Genomic DNA, 17,585 nt, shown 5'->3' with positions numbered 1-17,585 from the left:
AGTGTGTGGACTCTTCTGAGCCTTGCAGTTACATTAGGATTCTGATGTCTGAAAAAACGCGTTTATTTCGGGCTGAAAAACACGTTTTGAAAAGTGTGCTGTTACTGCCCCATAAGTTACATGGGGGTGACCAAACTTGCAGAAACATGTTTATTTCTGCTCGAAAACACGTTTTGAAACTTTCAGCACACTGGGGTTAAGAGCAGAGTGTGTAGGCTCTTCTGAGCCTTGCAGTTACATTAGGATCCTGATGTCTGAAAAACGCGTTTATTTCGGGCTGAAAAACACGTTTTGAAAAGTGTTCTGTTACTGCCCCATAAGTTACATGGGGTTGACCAAACTTGCAGAAACATGTTTATTTCTGCTGAAAAACACGTTTTGAAACTTTCAGCACACTGGGGTTAAGAGCAGAGTGTGTGGACTCTTCTGAGCCTTGCAGTTACATTAGGATTCTGATGTCTGAAAAAACGCGTTTATTTCGGGCTGAAAAACACGTTTTGAAAAGTGTGCTGTTACTGCCCCATAAGTTACATGGGGGTGACTAAACTTGCAGAAACATGTTTATTTCTGCTGAAAAACACGTTTTGAAACTTTCAGCACACTGGGGTTAAGGGCAGAGTGTGTAGGCTCTTCTGAGCCTTGCAGTTACATTAGGATTCTGAAGTCTGAAAAAACGTGTTTATTTCGGGCTGAAAAACACGTTTTGAAAAGTGTGCTGTTACTGCCCCATAACTTACATGGGGGTGACCAAACTTGCAGAAACATGTTTATTTCTGCTGAAAAACACGTTTTGAAACTTTCAGCACACTGGGGTTAAGAGCAGAGTGTGTAGGCTCTTCTGAGCCTTGCAGTTACATTAGGATTCTGATGTCTGAAGAAACGCGTTTATTTCGGGCTGAAAAACACGTTTTGAAAAGTGTGCTGTTACTGCCCCATAACTTACATGGGGGTGACCAAACTTGCAGAAACATGTTTATTTCTGCTGAAAAACACGTTTTGACATTTTCAGAACACTGGGGTTAAGAGCAGAGTGTGTAGGCTCTTCTGAGCCTTGCAGTTACATTAGGATTCTGATGTCTGAAAAAACGCGTTTATTTCGGGCTGAAAAACACGTTTTGAAAAGGGTTCTGTTACTGCCCCATAAGTTACATGGGGTTGACCAAACTTGCAGAAACATGTTTATTTCTGCTGAAAAACACGTTTTGACACTTTCAGCACACTGGGGTTAAGAGCAGAGTGTGTGGGCTCTTCTGAGCCTTGCAGTTACTTTAGGATCCTAATGTCTGAAAAAACGCGTTTATTTCGGGCTGAAAAACACGTTTTGAAAAGTGTTCTGTTACTGCCCCATAAGTTACATGGGGTTGACCAAACTTGCAGAAACATGTTTATTTCTGCTGAAAAACACGTTTTGACACTTTCAGCACACTGGGGTTAAGAGCAGAGTGTGTGGGCTCTTCTGAGCCTTGCAGTTACATTAGGATTCTGATGTCTGAAAAAACGCGTTTATTTCGGGCTGAAAAACACGTTTTGAAAAGGGTGCTGTTACTGCCCCATAAGTTACATGGGTGTGACCAAACTTGCAGAAACATGTTTATTTCTGCTGAAAAACACGTTTTGAAACTTTCAGCACATTGGGGTTAAGAGCAGAGTGTGTAGGCTCTTCTGAGCCTTGCAGTTACATTAGGATTCTGAAGTCTGAAAAAACGTGTTTATTTCGGGCTGAAAAACACGTTTTGAAAAGTGTGCTGTTACTGCCCCATAACTTACATGGGGGTGACCAAACTTGCAGAAACATGTTTATTTCTGCTGAAAAACACGTTTTGAAACTTTCAGCACACTGGGGTTAAGAGCAGAGTGTGTAGGCTCTTCTGAGCCTTGCAGTTACATTAGGATTCTGATGTCTGAAAAAACGCGTTTATATCGGGCTGAAAAACACGTTTTGAAAAGTGTTCTGTTACTGCCCCATAACTTACATGGGGGTGACCAAACTTGCAGAAACATGTTTATTTCTGCTGAAAAACACGTTTTGACACTTTCAGCACACTGGGGTTAAGAGCAGAGTGTGTGGGCTCTTCTGAGCCTTGCAGTTACATTAGGATTCTGATGTCTGAAAAAACGCGTTTATTTCGGGCTGAAAAACACGTTTTGAAAAGGTGCTGTTACTGCCCTATAAGTTACATGGGGGTGACCAAACTTGCAGAAACATGTTTATTTCTGCTGAAAAACACGTTTTGACACTTTCAGCACACTGGGGTTAAGAGCAGAGTGTGTGGGCTCTTCTGAGCCTTGCAGTTACATTAGGATTCTGATGTCTGAAAAAACGCGTTAATTTCGGGCTGAAAAACACGTTTTGAAAAGTGTTCTGTTACTGCCCCTTAAGTTACATGGGGTTGACCAAACTTGCAGAAACATGTTTATTTCTGCTGAAAAACACGTTTTGACACTTTCAGCACACTGGGGTTAAGAGCAGAGTGTGTGGGCTCTTCTGAGCCTTGCAGTTACATTAGGATTCTGATGTCTGAAAAAACGCGTTTATTTCGGGCTGAAAAACACGTTTTGAAAAGTGTGCTGTTACTGCCCCATAACTTACATGGGGGTGACCAAACTTGCAGAAACATGTTTATTTCTGCTGAAAAACACGTTTTGACATTTTCAGAACACTGGGGTTAAGAGCAGAGTGTGTAGGCTCTTCTGAGCCTTGCAGTTACATTAGGATTCTGATGTCTGAAAAAACGCGTTTATTTCGGGCTGAAAAACACGTTTTGAAAAGGGTTCTGTTACTGCCCCATAAGTTACATGGGGTTGACCAAACTTGCAGAAACATGTTTATTTCTGCTGAAAAACACGTTTTGACACTTTCAGCACACTGGGGTTAAGAGCAGAGTGTGTGGGCTCTTCTGAGCCTTGCAGTTACTTTAGGATCCTAATGTCTGAAAAAACGCGTTTATTTCGGGCTGAAAAACACGTTTTGAAAAGTGTTCTGTTACTGCCCCATAAGTTACATGGGGGTGACCAAACTTGCAGAAACATGTTTATTTCTGCTGAAAAACACGTTTTGACACTTTCAGCACACTGGGGTTAAGAGCAGAGTGTGTGGGCTCTTCTGAGCCTTGCAGTTACATTAGGATTCTGATGTCTGAAAAAACGCATTAATTTCGGGCTGAAAAACACGTTTTGAAAAGTGTTCTGTTACTGCCCCTTAAGTTACATGGGGTTGACCAAACTTGCAGAAACATGTTTATTTCTGCTGAAAAACACGTTTTGACACTTTCAGCACACTGGGGTTAAGAGCAGAGTGTGTGGGCTCTTCTGAGCCTTGCAGTTACATTAGGATTCTGATGTCTGAAAAAACGCGTTTATTTCAGGCTGAAAAACACGTTTTGAAATGTGTGCTGTTACTGCCCCATAAGTTACATGGGGGTGACCAAACTTGCAGAAACATGTTTATTTCTGCTGAAAAACACGTTTTGACACTTTCAGCACACTGGGGTTAAGAGCAGAGTGTGTGGGCTCTTCTGAGACTTGCAGTTACATTAGGATCCTGATGTCTGAAAAAACGCGTTTATTTCGGGCTGAAAAACACGTTTTGAAAAGTGTTCTCTTACTGCCCCATAAGTTACATGGGGTTGACCAAACTTACAGAAACATGTTTATTTCAGCTGAAAAACACGTTTTGACACTTTCAGCACACTGGGGTTAAGAGCAGAGTGTGTGGGCTCTTCTGAGCCTTGCAGTTACATTAGGATTCTGATGTCTGAAAAAACGCGTTTATTTCGGGCTGAAAAACACGTTTTGAAAAGTGTGCTGTTACTGCCCCATAACTTACATGGGGGTGACCAAACTTGCAGAAACATGTTTATTTCTGCTGAAAAACACGTTTTGACATTTTCAGAACACTGGGGTTAAGAGCAGAGTGTGTAGGCTCTTCTGAGCCTTGCAGTTACATTAGGATTCTGATGTCTGAAAAAACGCGTTTATTTCGGGCTGAAAAACACGTTTTGAAAAGGGTTCTGTTACTGCCCCATAAGTTACATGGGGTTGACCAAACTTGCAGAAACATGTTTATTTCTGCTGAAAAACACGTTTTGACACTTTCAGCACACTGGGGTTAAGAGCAGAGTGTGTGGGCTCTTCTGAGCCTTGCAGTTACTTTAGGATCCTAATGTCTGAAAAAACGCGTTTATTTCGGGCTGAAAAACACGTTTTGAAAAGTGTTCTGTTACTGCCCCATAAGTTACATGGGGGTGACCAAACTTGCAGAAACATGTTTATTTCTGCTGAAAAACACGTTTTGACACTTTCAGCACACTGGGGTTAAGAGCAGAGTGTGTGGGCTCTTCTGAGCCTTGCAGTTACATTAGGATTCTGATGTCTGAAAAAACGCATTAATTTCGGGCTGAAAAACACGTTTTGAAAAGTGTTCTGTTACTGCCCCTTAAGTTACATGGGGTTGACCAAACTTGCAGAAACATGTTTATTTCTGCTGAAAAACACGTTTTGACACTTTCAGCACACTGGGGTTAAGAGCAGAGTGTGTGGGCTCTTCTGAGCCTTGCAGTTACATTAGGATTCTGATGTCTGAAAAAACGCGTTTATTTCAGGCTGAAAAACACGTTTTGAAATGTGTGCTGTTACTGCCCCATAAGTTACATGGGGGTGACCAAACTTGCAGAAACATGTTTATTTCTGCTGAAAAACACGTTTTGACACTTTCAGCACACTGGGGTTAAGAGCAGAGTGTGTGGGCTCTTCTGAGACTTGCAGTTACATTAGGATCCTGATGTCTGAAAAAACGCGTTTATTTCGGGCTGAAAAACACGTTTTGAAAAGTGTTCTCTTACTGCCCCATAAGTTACATGGGGTTGACCAAACTTACAGAAACATGTTTATTTCAGCTGAAAAACACGTTTTGACACTTTCAGCACACTGGGGTTAAGAGCAGAGTGTGTGGGCTCTTCTGAGCCTTGCAGTTACATTAGGATTCTGATGTCTGAAAAAACGCGTTTATTTCGGGCTGAAAAACACGTTTTGAAAAGGGTGCTGTTACTGCCCCATAAGTTACAAGGGGTTGACCAAACTTGCAGAAACATGTTTATTTCTGCTGAAAAACACGTTTTGAAACTTTCAGCACACTGGGGTTAAGAGCAGAGTGTGTGGACTCTTCTGAGCCTTGCAGTTACATTAGGATTCTGATGTCTGAAAAAACGCGTTTATTTCGGGCTGAAAAACACGTTTTGAAAAGTGTGCTGTTACTGCCCCATAAGTTACATGGGGGTGACTAAACTTGCAGAAACATGTTTATTTCTGCTGAAAAACACGTTTTGAAACTTTCAGCACACTGGGGTTAAGAGCAGAGTGTGTAGGCTCTTCTGAGCCTTGCAGTTACATTAGGATTCTGAAGTCTGAAAAAACGTGTTTATTTCGGGCTGAAAAACACGTTTTGAAAAGTGTGCTGTTACTGCCCCATAACTTACATGGGGGTGACCAAACTTGCAGAAACATGTTTATTTCTGCTGAAAAACACGTTTTGAAACTTTCAGCACACTGGGGTTAAGAGCAGAGTGTGTGGGCTCTTCTGAGCCTTGCAGTTACATTAGGATTCTGAAGTCTGAAAAAACGTGTTTATTTCGGGCTGAAAAACACGTTTTGAAAAGTGTGCTGTTACTGCCCCATAACTTACATGGGGTTGACCAAACTTGCAGAAACATGTTTATTTCTGCTGAAAAACACGTTTTGAAACTTTCAGCACACTGGGGTTAAGAGCAGAGTGTGTAGGCTCTTCTGAGCCTTGCAGTTACATTAGGATTCTGATGTCTGAAAAAACGCGTTTATTTCGGGCTGAAAAACACGTTTTGAAAAGTGTTCTGTTACTGCCCCATAAGTTACATGGGGGTGACCAAACTTGCAGAAACATGTTTATTTCTGCTGAAAAACACGTTTTGAAACTTTCAGCACACTGGGGTTAAGAGCAGAGTGTGTAGGCTCTTCTGAGCCTTGCAGTTACATTAGGATTCTGAAGTCTGAAAAAACGTGTTTATTTCGGGCTGAAAAACACGTTTTGAAAAGTGTGCTGTTACTGCCCCATAACTTACATGGGGGTGACCAAACTTGCAGAAACATGTTTATTTCTGCTGAAAAACACGTTTTGAAACTTTCAGCACACTGGGGTTAAGAGCAGAGTGTGTAGGCTCTTCTGAGCCTTGCAGTTACATTAGGATTCTGATGTCTGAAAAAACGCGTTTATTTCGGGCTGAAAAACACGTTTTGAAAAGTGTGCTGTTACTGCCCCATAACTTACATGGGGGTGACCAAACTTGCAGAAACATGTTTATTTCTGCTGAAAAACACGTTTTGACATTTTCAGCACACTGGGGTTAAGAGCAGAGTGTGTAGGCTCTTCTGAGCCTTGCAGTTACATTAGGATTCTGATGTCTGAAAAAACGCGTTTATTTCGGGCTGAAAAACACGTTTTGAAAAGTGTTCTGTTACTGCCCCATAAGTTACATGGGGTTGACCAAACTTGCAGAAACATGTTTATTTCTGCTGAAAAACACGTTTTGACACTTTCAGCACACTGGGGTTAAGAGCAGAGTGTGTGGGCTCTTCTGAGCCTTGCAGTTACATTAGGATTCTGATGTCTGAAAAAACGCGTTTATTTCGGGCTGAAAAACACGTTTTGAAAAGGGTGCTGTTACTGCCCCATAAGTTACATGGGGTTGACCAAACTTGCAGAAACATGTTTATTTCTGCTGAAAAACACGTTTTGACACTTTCAGCACACTGGGGTTAAGAGCAGAGTGTGTGGGCTCTTATGTGCCTTGCAGTTACATTAGGATTCTGATGTATGAAAAAACGCGTTTAATTCGGGCTGAAAAACACGTTTTGAAAAGGGTGCTGTTACTGCCCCATAAGTTACATGGGGTTGACCAAACTTGCAGAAACATGTTTATTTCTGCTGAAAAACACGTTTTGACACTTTCAGCACACTGGGGTTAAGAGCTGAGTGTGTGGGCTCTTCTGAGCCTTGCAGTTACATTGGCATTCTGCAGTCTGAAAAAACGTGTTTATTTCGGGCTGAAAAACACGTTTTGAAAAGTGTGCTGTTACTGCCCCATAACTTACATGGGGTTGACCAAACTTGCAGAAACATGTTTATTTCTGCTGAAAAACACGTTTTGAAACTTTCAGCACACTGGGGTTAAGAGCAGAGTGTGTAGGCTCTTCTGAGCCTTGCAGTTACATTAGGATTCTGAAGTCTGAAAAAACGTGTTTATTTCGGGCTGAAAAACACGTTTTGAAAAGTGTGCTGTTACTGCCCCATAAGTTACATGGGGTTGACCAAACTTGCAGAAACATGTTTATTTCTGCTGAAAAACACGTTTTGACACTTTCAGCACACTGGGGTTAAGAGCAGAGTGTGTAGGCTCTTCTGAGCCTTGCAGTTACATTAGGATTCTGAAGTCTGAAAAAACGTGTTTATTTCGGGCTGAAAAACACGTTTTGAAAAGTGTGCTGTTACTGCCCCATAACTTACATGGGGGTGACCAAACTTGCAGAAACATGTTTATTTCTGCTGAAAAACACGTTTTGAAACTTTCAGCACACTGGGGTTAAGAGCAGAGTGTGTAGGCTCTTCTGAGCCTTGCAGTTACATTAGGATTCTGATGTCTGAAAAAACGCGTTTATTTCGGGCTGAAAAACACGTTTTGAAAAGTGTGCTGTTACTGCCCCATAACTTACATGGGGGTGACCAAACTTGCAGAAACATGTTTATTTCTGCTGAAAAACACGTTTTGACATTTTCAGCACACTGGGGTTAAGAGCAGAGTGTGTAGGCTCTTCTGAGCCTTGCAGTTACATTAGGATTCTGATGTCTGAAAAAACGCGTTTATTTCGGGCTGAAAAACACGTTTTGAAAAGGGTTCTGTTACTGCCCCATAAGTTACATGGGGTTGACCAAACTTGCAGAAACATGTTTATTTCTGCTGAAAAACACGTTTTGACACTTTCAGCACACTGGGGTTAAGAGCAGAGTGTGTGGGCTCTTCTGAGCCTTGCAGTTACTTTAGGATCCTAATGTCTGAAAAAACGCGTTTATTTCGGGCTGAAAAACACGTTTTGAAAAGTGTTCTGTTACTGCCCCATAAGTTACATGGGGTTGACCAAACTTGCAGAAACATGTTTATTTCTGCTGAAAAACACGTTTTGACACTTTCAGCACACTGGGGTTAAGAGCAGAGTGTGTGGGCTCTTCTGAGCCTTGCAGTTACATTAGGATTCTGATGTCTGAAAAAACGCGTTTATTTCGGGCTGAAAAACACGTTTTGAAAAGGGTGCTGTTACTGCCCCATAAGTTACATGGGTGTGACCAAACTTGCAGAAACATGTTTATTTCTGCTGAAAAACACGTTTTGAAACTTTCAGCACACTGGGGTTAAGAGCAGAGTGTGTAGGCTCTTCTGAGCCTTGCAGTTACATTAGGATTCTGAAGTCTGAAAAAACGTGTTTATTTCGGGCTGAAAAACACGTTTTGAAAAGTGTGCTGTTACTGCCCCTTAACTTACATGGGGGTGACCAAACTTGCAGAAACATGTTTATTTCTGCTGAAAAACACGTTTTGAAACTTTCAGCACACTGGGGTTAAGAGCAGAGTGTGTAGGCTCTTCTGAGCCTTGCAGTTACATTAGGATTCTGATGTCTGAAAAAACGCGTTTATTTCGGGCTGAAAAACACGTTTTGAAAAGTGTTCTGTTACTGCCCCATAACTTACATGGGGGTGACCAAACTTGCAGAAACATGTTTATTTCTGCTGAAAAACACGTTTTGACACTTTCAGCACACTGGGGTTAAGAGCAGAGTGTGTGGGCTCTTCTGAGCCTTGCAGTTACATTAGGATTCTGATGTCTGAAAAAACGCGTTTATTTCGGGCTGAAAAACACGTTTTGAAAAGGGTGCTGTTACTGCCCCATAAGTTACATGGGGGTGACCAAACTTGCAGAAACATGTTTATTTCTGCTGAAAAACACGTTTTGACACTTTCAGCACACTGGGGTTAAGAGCAGAGTGTGTGGGCTCTTCTGAGCCTTGCAGTTACATTAGGATTCTGATGTCTGAAAAAACGCATTAATTTCGGGCTGAAAAACACGTTTTGAAAAGTGTTCTGTTACTGCCCCTTAAGTTACATGGGGTTGACCAAACTTGCAGAAACATGTTTATTTCTGCTGAAAAACACGTTTTGACACTTTCAGCACACTGGGGTTAAGAGCAGAGTGTGTGGGCTCTTCTGAGCCTTGCAGTTACATTAGGATTCTGATGTCTGAAAAAACGCGTTTATTTCAGGCTGAAAAACACGTTTTGAAATGTGTGCTGTTACTGCCCCATAAGTTACATGGGGGTGACCAAACTTGCAGAAACATGTTTATTTCTGCTGAAAAACACGTTTTGACACTTTCAGCACACTGGGGTTAAGAGCAGAGTGTGTGGGCTCTTCTGAGACTTGCAGTTACATTAGGATCCTGATGTCTGAAAAAACGCGTTTATTTCGGGCTGAAAAACACGTTTTGAAAAGTGTTCTCTTACTGCCCCATAAGTTACATGGGGTTGACCAAACTTACAGAAACATGTTTATTTCAGCTGAAAAACACGTTTTGACACTTTCAGCACACTGGGGTTAAGAGCAGAGTGTGTGGGCTCTTCTGAGCCTTGCAGTTACATTAGGATTCTGATGTCTGAAAAAACGCGTTTATTTCGGGCTGAAAAACACGTTTTGAAAAGAGTGCTGTTACTGCCCCATAAGTTACAAGGGGTTGACCAAACTTGCAGAAACATGTTTATTTCTGCTGAAAAACACGTTTTGAAACTTTCAGCACACTGGGGTTAAGAGCAGAGTGTGTGGACTCTTCTGAGCCTTGCAGTTACATTAGGATTCTGATGTCTGAAAAAACGCGTTTATTTCGGGCTGAAAAACACGTTTTGAAAAGTGTGCTGTTACTGCCCCATAAGTTACATGGGGGTGACTAAACTTGCAGAAACATGTTTATTTCTGCTGAAAAACACGTTTTGAAACTTTCAGCACACTGGGGTTAAGAGCAGAGAGTGTAGGCTCTTCTGAGCCTTGCAGTTACATTAGGATTCTGAAGTCTGAAAAAACGTGTTTATTTCGGGCTGAAAAACACGTTTTGAAAAGTGTGCTGTTACTGCCCCATAACTTACATGGGGGTGACCAAACTTGCAGAAACATGTTTATTTCTGCTGAAAAACACGTTTTGAAACTTTCAGCACACTGGGGTTAAGAGCAGAGTGTGTAGGCTCTTCTGAGCCTTGCAGTTACATTAGGATTCTGAAGTCTGAAAAAACGTGTTTATTTCGGGCTGAAAAACACGTTTTGAAAAGTGTGCTGTTACTGCCCCATAACTTACATGGGGGTGACCAAACTTGCAGAAACATGTTTATTTCTGCTGAAAAACACGTTTTGAAACTTTCAGCACACTGGGGTTAAGAGCAGAGTGTGTAGGCTCTTCTGAGCCTTGCAGTTACATTAGGATTCTGATGTCTGAAAAAACGCGTTTATTTCGGGCTGAAAAACACGTTTTGAAAAGTGTTCTGTTACTGCCCCATAAGTTACATGGGGGTGACCAAACTTGCAGAAACATGTTTATTTCTGCTGAAAAACACGTTTTGAAACTTTCAGCACACTGGGGTTAAGAGCAGAGTGTGTAGGCTCTTCTGAGCCTTGCAGTTACATTAGGATTCTGAAGTCTGAAAAAACGTGTTTATTTCGGGCTGAAAAACACGTTTTGAAAAGTGTGCTGTTACTGCCCCATAACTTACATGGGGGTGACCAAACTTGCAGAAACATGTTTATTTCTGCTGAAAAACACGTTTTGAAACTTTCAGCACACTGGGGTTAAGAGCAGAGTGTGTAGGCTCTTCTGAGCCTTGCAGTTACATTAGGATTCTGATGTCTGAAAAAACGCGTTTATTTCGGGCTGAAAAACACGTTTTGAAAAGTGTGCTGTTACTGCCCCATAACTTACATGGGGGTGACCAAACTTGCAGAAACATGTTTATTTCTGCTGAAAAACACGTTTTGACATTTTCAGCACACTGGGGTTAAGAGCAGAGTGTGTAGGCTCTTCTGAGCCTTGCAGTTACATTAGGATTCTGATGTCTGAAAAAACGCGTTTATTTCGGGCTGAAAAACACGTTTTGAAAAGTGTTCTGTTACTGCCCCATAAGTTACATGGGGTTGACCAAACTTGCAGAAACATGTTTATTTCTGCTGAAAAACACGTTTTGACACTTTCAGCACACTGGGGTTAAGAGCAGAGTGTGTGGGCTCTTCTGAGCCTTGCAGTTACATTAGGATTCTGATGTCTGAAAAAACGCGTTTATTTCGGGCTGAAAAACATGTTTTGAAAAGGGTGCTGTTACTGCCCCATAAGTTACATGGGGTTGACCAAACTTGCAGAAACATGTTTATTTCTGCTAAAAAACACGTTTTGACACTTTCAGCACACTGGGGTTAAGAGCAGAGTGTGTGGGCTCTTATGTGCCTTGCAGTTACATTAGGATTCTGATGTATGAAAAAACGCGTTTAATTCGGGCTGAAAAACACGTTTTGAAAAGGGTGCTGTTACTGCCCCATAAGTTACATGGGGTTGACCAAACTTGCAGAAACATGTTTATTTCTGCTGAAAAACACGTTTTGACACTTTCAGCACACTGGGGTTAAGAGCTGAGTGTGTGGGCTCTTCTGAGCCTTGCAGTTACATTGGCATTCTGCAGTCTGAAAAAACGTGTTTATTTCGGGCTGAAAAACACGTTTTGAAAAGTGTGCTGTTACTGCCCCATAACTTACATGGGGTTGACCAAACTTGCAGAAACATGTTTATTTCTGCTGAAAAACACGTTTTTGACACTTTCAGCACACTGGGGTTAAGAGCAGAGTGTGTGGGCTCTTCTGAGCCTTGCAGTTACATTAGGATTCTGATGTATGAAAAAACGCGTTTATTTCGGGCTGAAAAACACGTTTTGAAAAGGGTGCTGTTACTGCCCCATAAGTTACATGGGGTTGACCAAACTTGCAGAAACATGTTTATTTCTGCTGAAAAACACGTTTTGACACTTTCAGCACACTGGGGTTAAGAGCAGAGTGTGTGGACTCTTCTGAGCCTTGCAGTTACATTAGGATTCTGATGTCTGAAAAAACGCGTTTATTTCGGGCTGAAAAACACGTTTTGAAAAGTGTGCTGTTACTGCCCCATAAGTTACATGGGGGTGACCAAACTTGCAGAAACATGTTTATTTCTGCTCGAAAACACGTTTTGAAACTTTCAGCACACTGGGGTTAAGAGCAGAGTGTGTAGGCTCTTCTGAGCCTTGCAGTTACATTAGGATCCTGATGTCTGAAAAACGCGTTTATTTCGGGCTGAAAAACACGTTTTGAAAAGTGTTCTGTTACTGCCCCATAAGTTACATGGGGTTGACCAAACTTGCAGAAACATGTTTATTTCTGCTGAAAAACACGTTTTGAAACTTTCAGCACACTGGGGTTAAGAGCAGAGTGTGTGGACTCTTCTGAGCCTTGCAGTTACATTAGGATTCTGATGTCTGAAAAAACGCGTTTATTTCGGGCTGAAAAACACGTTTTGAAAAGTGTGCTGTTACTGCCCCATAAGTTACATGGGGGTGACTAAACTTGCAGAAACATGTTTATTTCTGCTGAAAAACACGTTTTGAAACTTTCAGCACACTGGGGTTAAGGGCAGAGTGTGTAGGCTCTTCTGAGCCTTGCAGTTACATTAGGATTCTGAAGTCTGAAAAAACGTGTTTATTTCGGGCTGAAAAACACGTTTTGAAAAGTGTGCTGTTACTGCCCCATAACTTACATGGGGGTGACCAAACTTGCAGAAACATGTTTATTTCTGCTGAAAAACACGTTTTGAAACTTTCAGCACACTGGGGTTAAGAGCAGAGTGTGTAGGCTCTTCTGAGCCTTGCAGTTACATTAGGATTCTGATGTCTGAAGAAACGCGTTTATTTCGGGCTGAAAAACACGTTTTGAAAAGTGTGCTGTTACTGCCCCATAACTTACATGGGGGTGACCAAACTTGCAGAAACATGTTTATTTCTGCTGAAAAACACGTTTTGACATTTTCAGAACACTGGGGTTAAGAGCAGAGTGTGTAGGCTCTTCTGAGCCTTGCAGTTACATTAGGATTCTGATGTCTGAAAAAACGCGTTTATTTCGGGCTGAAAAACACGTTTTGAAAAGGGTTCTGTTACTGCCCCATAAGTTACATGGGGTTGACCAAACTTGCAGAAACATGTTTATTTCTGCTGAAAAACACGTTTTGACACTTTCAGCACACTGGGGTTAAGAGCAGAGTGTGTGGGCTCTTCTGAGCCTTGCAGTTACTTTAGGATCCTAATGTCTGAAAAAACGCGTTTATTTCGGGCTGAAAAACACGTTTTGAAAAGTGTTCTGTTACTGCCCCATAAGTTACATGGGGTTGACCAAACTTGCAGAAACATGTTTATTTCTGCTGAAAAACACGTTTTGACACTTTCAGCACACTGGGGTTAAGAGCAGAGTGTGTGGGCTCTTCTGAGCCTTGCAGTTACATTAGGATTCTGATGTCTGAAAAAACGCGTTTATTTCGGGCTGAAAAACACGTTTTGAAAAGGGTGCTGTTACTGCCCCATAAGTTACATGGGTGTGACCAAACTTGCAGAAACATGTTTATTTCTGCTGAAAAACACGTTTTGAAACTTTCAGCACACTGGGGTTAAGAGCAGAGTGTGTAGGCTCTTCTGAGCCTTGCAGTTACATTAGGATTCTGAAGTCTGAAAAAACGTGTTTATTTCGGGCTGAAAAACACGTTTTGAAAAGTGTGCTGTTACTGCCCCATAACTTACATGGGGGTGACCAAACTTGCAGAAACATGTTTATTTCTGCTGAAAAACACGTTTTGAAACTTTCAGCACACTGGGGTTAAGAGCAGAGTGTGTAGGCTCTTCTGAGCCTTGCAGTTACATTAGGATTCTGATGTCTGAAAAAACGCGTTTATTTCGGGCTGAAAAACACGTTTTGAAAAGTGTTCTGTTACTGCCCCATAACTTACATGGGGGTGACCAAACTTGCAGAAACATGTTTATTTCTGCTGAAAAACACGTTTTGACACTTTCAGCACACTGGGGTTAAGAGCAGAGTGTGTGGGCTCTTCTGAGCCTTGCAGTTACATTAGGATTCTGATGTCTGAAAAAACGCGTTTATTTCGGGCTGAAAAACACGTTTTGAAAAGGTGCTGTTACTGCCCTATAAGTTACATGGGGGTGACCAAACTTGCAGAAACATGTTTATTTCTGCTGAAAAACACGTTTTGACACTTTCAGCACACTGGGGTTAAGAGCAGAGTGTGTGGGCTCTTCTGAGCCTTGCAGTTACATTAGGATTCTGATGTCTGAAAAAACGCGTTTATTTCGGGCTGAAAAACACGTTTTGAAAAGTGTGCTGTTACTGCCCCATAACTTACATGGGGGTGACCAAACTTGCAGAAACATGTTTATTTCTGCTGAAAAACACGTTTTGACATTTTCAGCACACTGGGGTTAAGAGCAGAGTGTGTAGGCTCTTCTGAGCCTTGCAGTTACATTAGGATTCTGATGTCTGAAAAAACGCGTTTATTTCGGGCTGAAAAACACGTTTTGAAAAGTGTTCTGTTACTGCCCCATAAGTTACATGGGGTTGACCAAACTTGCAGAAACATGTTTATTTCTGCTGAAAAACACGTTTTGACACTTTCAGCACACTGGGGTTAAGAGCAGAGTGTGTGGGCTCTTCTGAGCCTTGCAGTTACATTAGGATTCTGATGTCTGAAAAAACGCGTTTATTTCGGGCTGAAAAACATGTTTTGAAAAGGGTGCTGTTACTGCCCCATAAGTTACATGGGGTTGACCAAACTTGCAGAAACATGTTTATTTCTGCTAAAAAACACGTTTTGACACTTTCAGCACACTGGGGTTAAGAGCAGAGTGTGTGGGCTCTTATGTGCCTTGCAGTTACATTAGGATTCTGATGTATGAAAAAACGCGTTTAATTCGGGCTGAAAAACACGTTTTGAAAAGGGTGCTGTTACTGCCCCATAAGTTACATGGGGTTGACCAAACTTGCAGAAACATGTTTATTTCTGCTGAAAAACACGTTTTGACACTTTCAGCACACTGGGGTTAAGAGCTGAGTGTGTGGGCTCTTCTGAGCCTTGCAGTTACATTGGCATTCTGCAGTCTGAAAAAACGTGTTTATTTCGGGCTGAAAAACACGTTTTGAAAAGTGTGCTGTTACTGCCCCATAACTTACATGGGGTTGACCAAACTTGCAGAAACATGTTTATTTCTGCTGAAAAACACGTTTTTGACACTTTCAGCACACTGGGGTTAAGAGCAGAGTGTGTGGGCTCTTCTGAGCCTTGCAGTTACATTAGGATTCTGATGTATGAAAAAACGCGTTTATTTCGGGCTGAAAAACACGTTTTGAAAAGGGTGCTGTTACTGCCCCATAAGTTACATGGGGTTGACCAAACTTGCAGAAACATGTTTATTTCTGCTGAAAAACACGTTTTGACACTTTCAGCACACTGGGGTTAAGAGCAGAGTGTGTGGACTCTTCTGAGCCTTGCAGTTACATTAGGATTCTGATGTCTGAAAAAACGCGTTTATTTCGGGCTGAAAAACACGTTTTGAAAAGTGTGCTGTTACTGCCCCATAAGTTACATGGGGGTGACCAAACTTGCAGAAACATGTTTATTTCTGCTCGAAAACACGTTTTGAAACTTTCAGCACACTGGGGTTAAGAGCAGAGTGTGTAGGCTCTTCTGAGCCTTGCAGTTACATTAGGATCCTGATGTCTGAAAAACGCGTTTATTTCGGGCTGAAAAACACGTTTTGAAAAGTGTTCTGTTACTGCCCCATAAGTTACATGGGGTTGACCAAACTTGCAGAAACATGTTTATTTCTGCTGAAAAACACGTTTTGAAACTTTCAGCACACTGGGGTTAAGAGCAGAGTGTGTGGACTCTTCTGAGCCTTGCAGTTACATTAGGATTCTGATGTCTGAAAAAACGCGTTTATTTCGGGCTGAAAAACACGTTTTGAAAAGTGTGCTGTTACTGCCCCATAAGTTACATGGGGGTGACTAAACTTGCAGAAACATGTTTATTTCTGCTGAAAAACACGTTTTGAAACTTTCAGCACACTGGGGTTAAGGGCAGAGTGTGTAGGCTCTTCTGAGCCTTGCAGTTACATTAGGATTCTGAAGTCTGAAAAAACGTGTTTATTTCGGGCTGAAAAACACGTTTTGAAAAGTGTGCTGTTACTGCCCCATAACTTACATGGGGGTGACCAAACTTGCAGAAACATGTTTATTTCTGCTGAAAAACACGTTTTGAAACTTTCAGCACACTGGGGTTAAGAGCAGAGTGTGTAGGCTCTTCTGAGCCTTGCAGTTACATTAGGATTCTGATGTCTGAAGAAACGCGTTTATTTCGGGCTGAAAAACACGTTTTGAAAAGTGTGCTGTTACTGCCCCATAACTTACATGGGGGTGACCAAACTTGCAGAAACATGTTTATTTCTGCTGAAAAACACGTTTTGACATTTTCAGAACACTGGGGTTAAGAGCAGAGTGTGTAGGCTCTTCTGAGCCTTGCAGTTACATTAGGATTCTGATGTCTGAAAAAACGCGTTTATTTCGGGCTGAAAAACACGTTTTGAAAAGGGTTCTGTTACTGCCCCATAAGTTACATGGGGTTGACCAAACTTGCAGAAACATGTTTATTTCTGCTGAAAAACACGTTTTGACACTTTCAGCACACTGGGGTTAAGAGCAGAGTGTGTGGGCTCTTCTGAGCCTTGCAGTTACTTTAGGATCCTAATGTCTGAAAAAACGCGTTTATTTCGGGCTGAAAAACACGTTTTGAAAAGTGTTCTGTTACTGCCCCATAAGTTACATGGGGTTGACCAAACTTGCAGAAACATGTTTATTTCTGCTGAAAAACACGTTTTGACACTTTCAGCACACTGGGGTTAAGAGCAGAGTGTGTGGGCTCTTCTGAGCCTTGCAGTTACATTAGGATTCTGATGTCTGAAAAAACGCGTTTATTTCGGGCTGAAAAACACGTTTTGAAAAGGGTGCTGTTACTGCCCCATAAGTTACATGGGTGTGACCAAACTTGCAGAAACATGTTTATTTCTGCTGAAAAACACGTTTTGAAACTTTCAGCACACTGGGGTTAAGAGCAGAGTGTGTAGGCTCTTCTGAGCCTTGCAGTTACATTAGGATTCTGAAGTCTGAAAAAACGTGTTTATTTCGGGCTGAAAAACACGTTTTGAAAAGTGTGCTGTTACTGCCCCATAACTTACATGGGGGTGACCAAACTTGCAGAAACATGTTTATTTCTGCTGAAAAACACGTTTTGAAACTTTCAGCACACTGGGGTTAAGATCAGAGTGTGTAGGCTCTTCTGAGCCTTGCAGTTACATTAGGATTCTGATGTCTGAAAAAACGCGTTTATTTCGGGCTGAAA

This window comes from Lepisosteus platostomus, unplaced genomic scaffold (genome assembly GCF_059453375.1).
Source record: "Lepisosteus platostomus isolate fLepPlt1 unplaced genomic scaffold, fLepPlt1.hap1 Scaffold_29_H1, whole genome shotgun sequence".
NCBI classification, from domain to species: Eukaryota; Metazoa; Chordata; class Actinopteri; order Semionotiformes; family Lepisosteidae; genus Lepisosteus; species Lepisosteus platostomus.
This window is presented reverse-complemented; position numbering follows the sequence as displayed.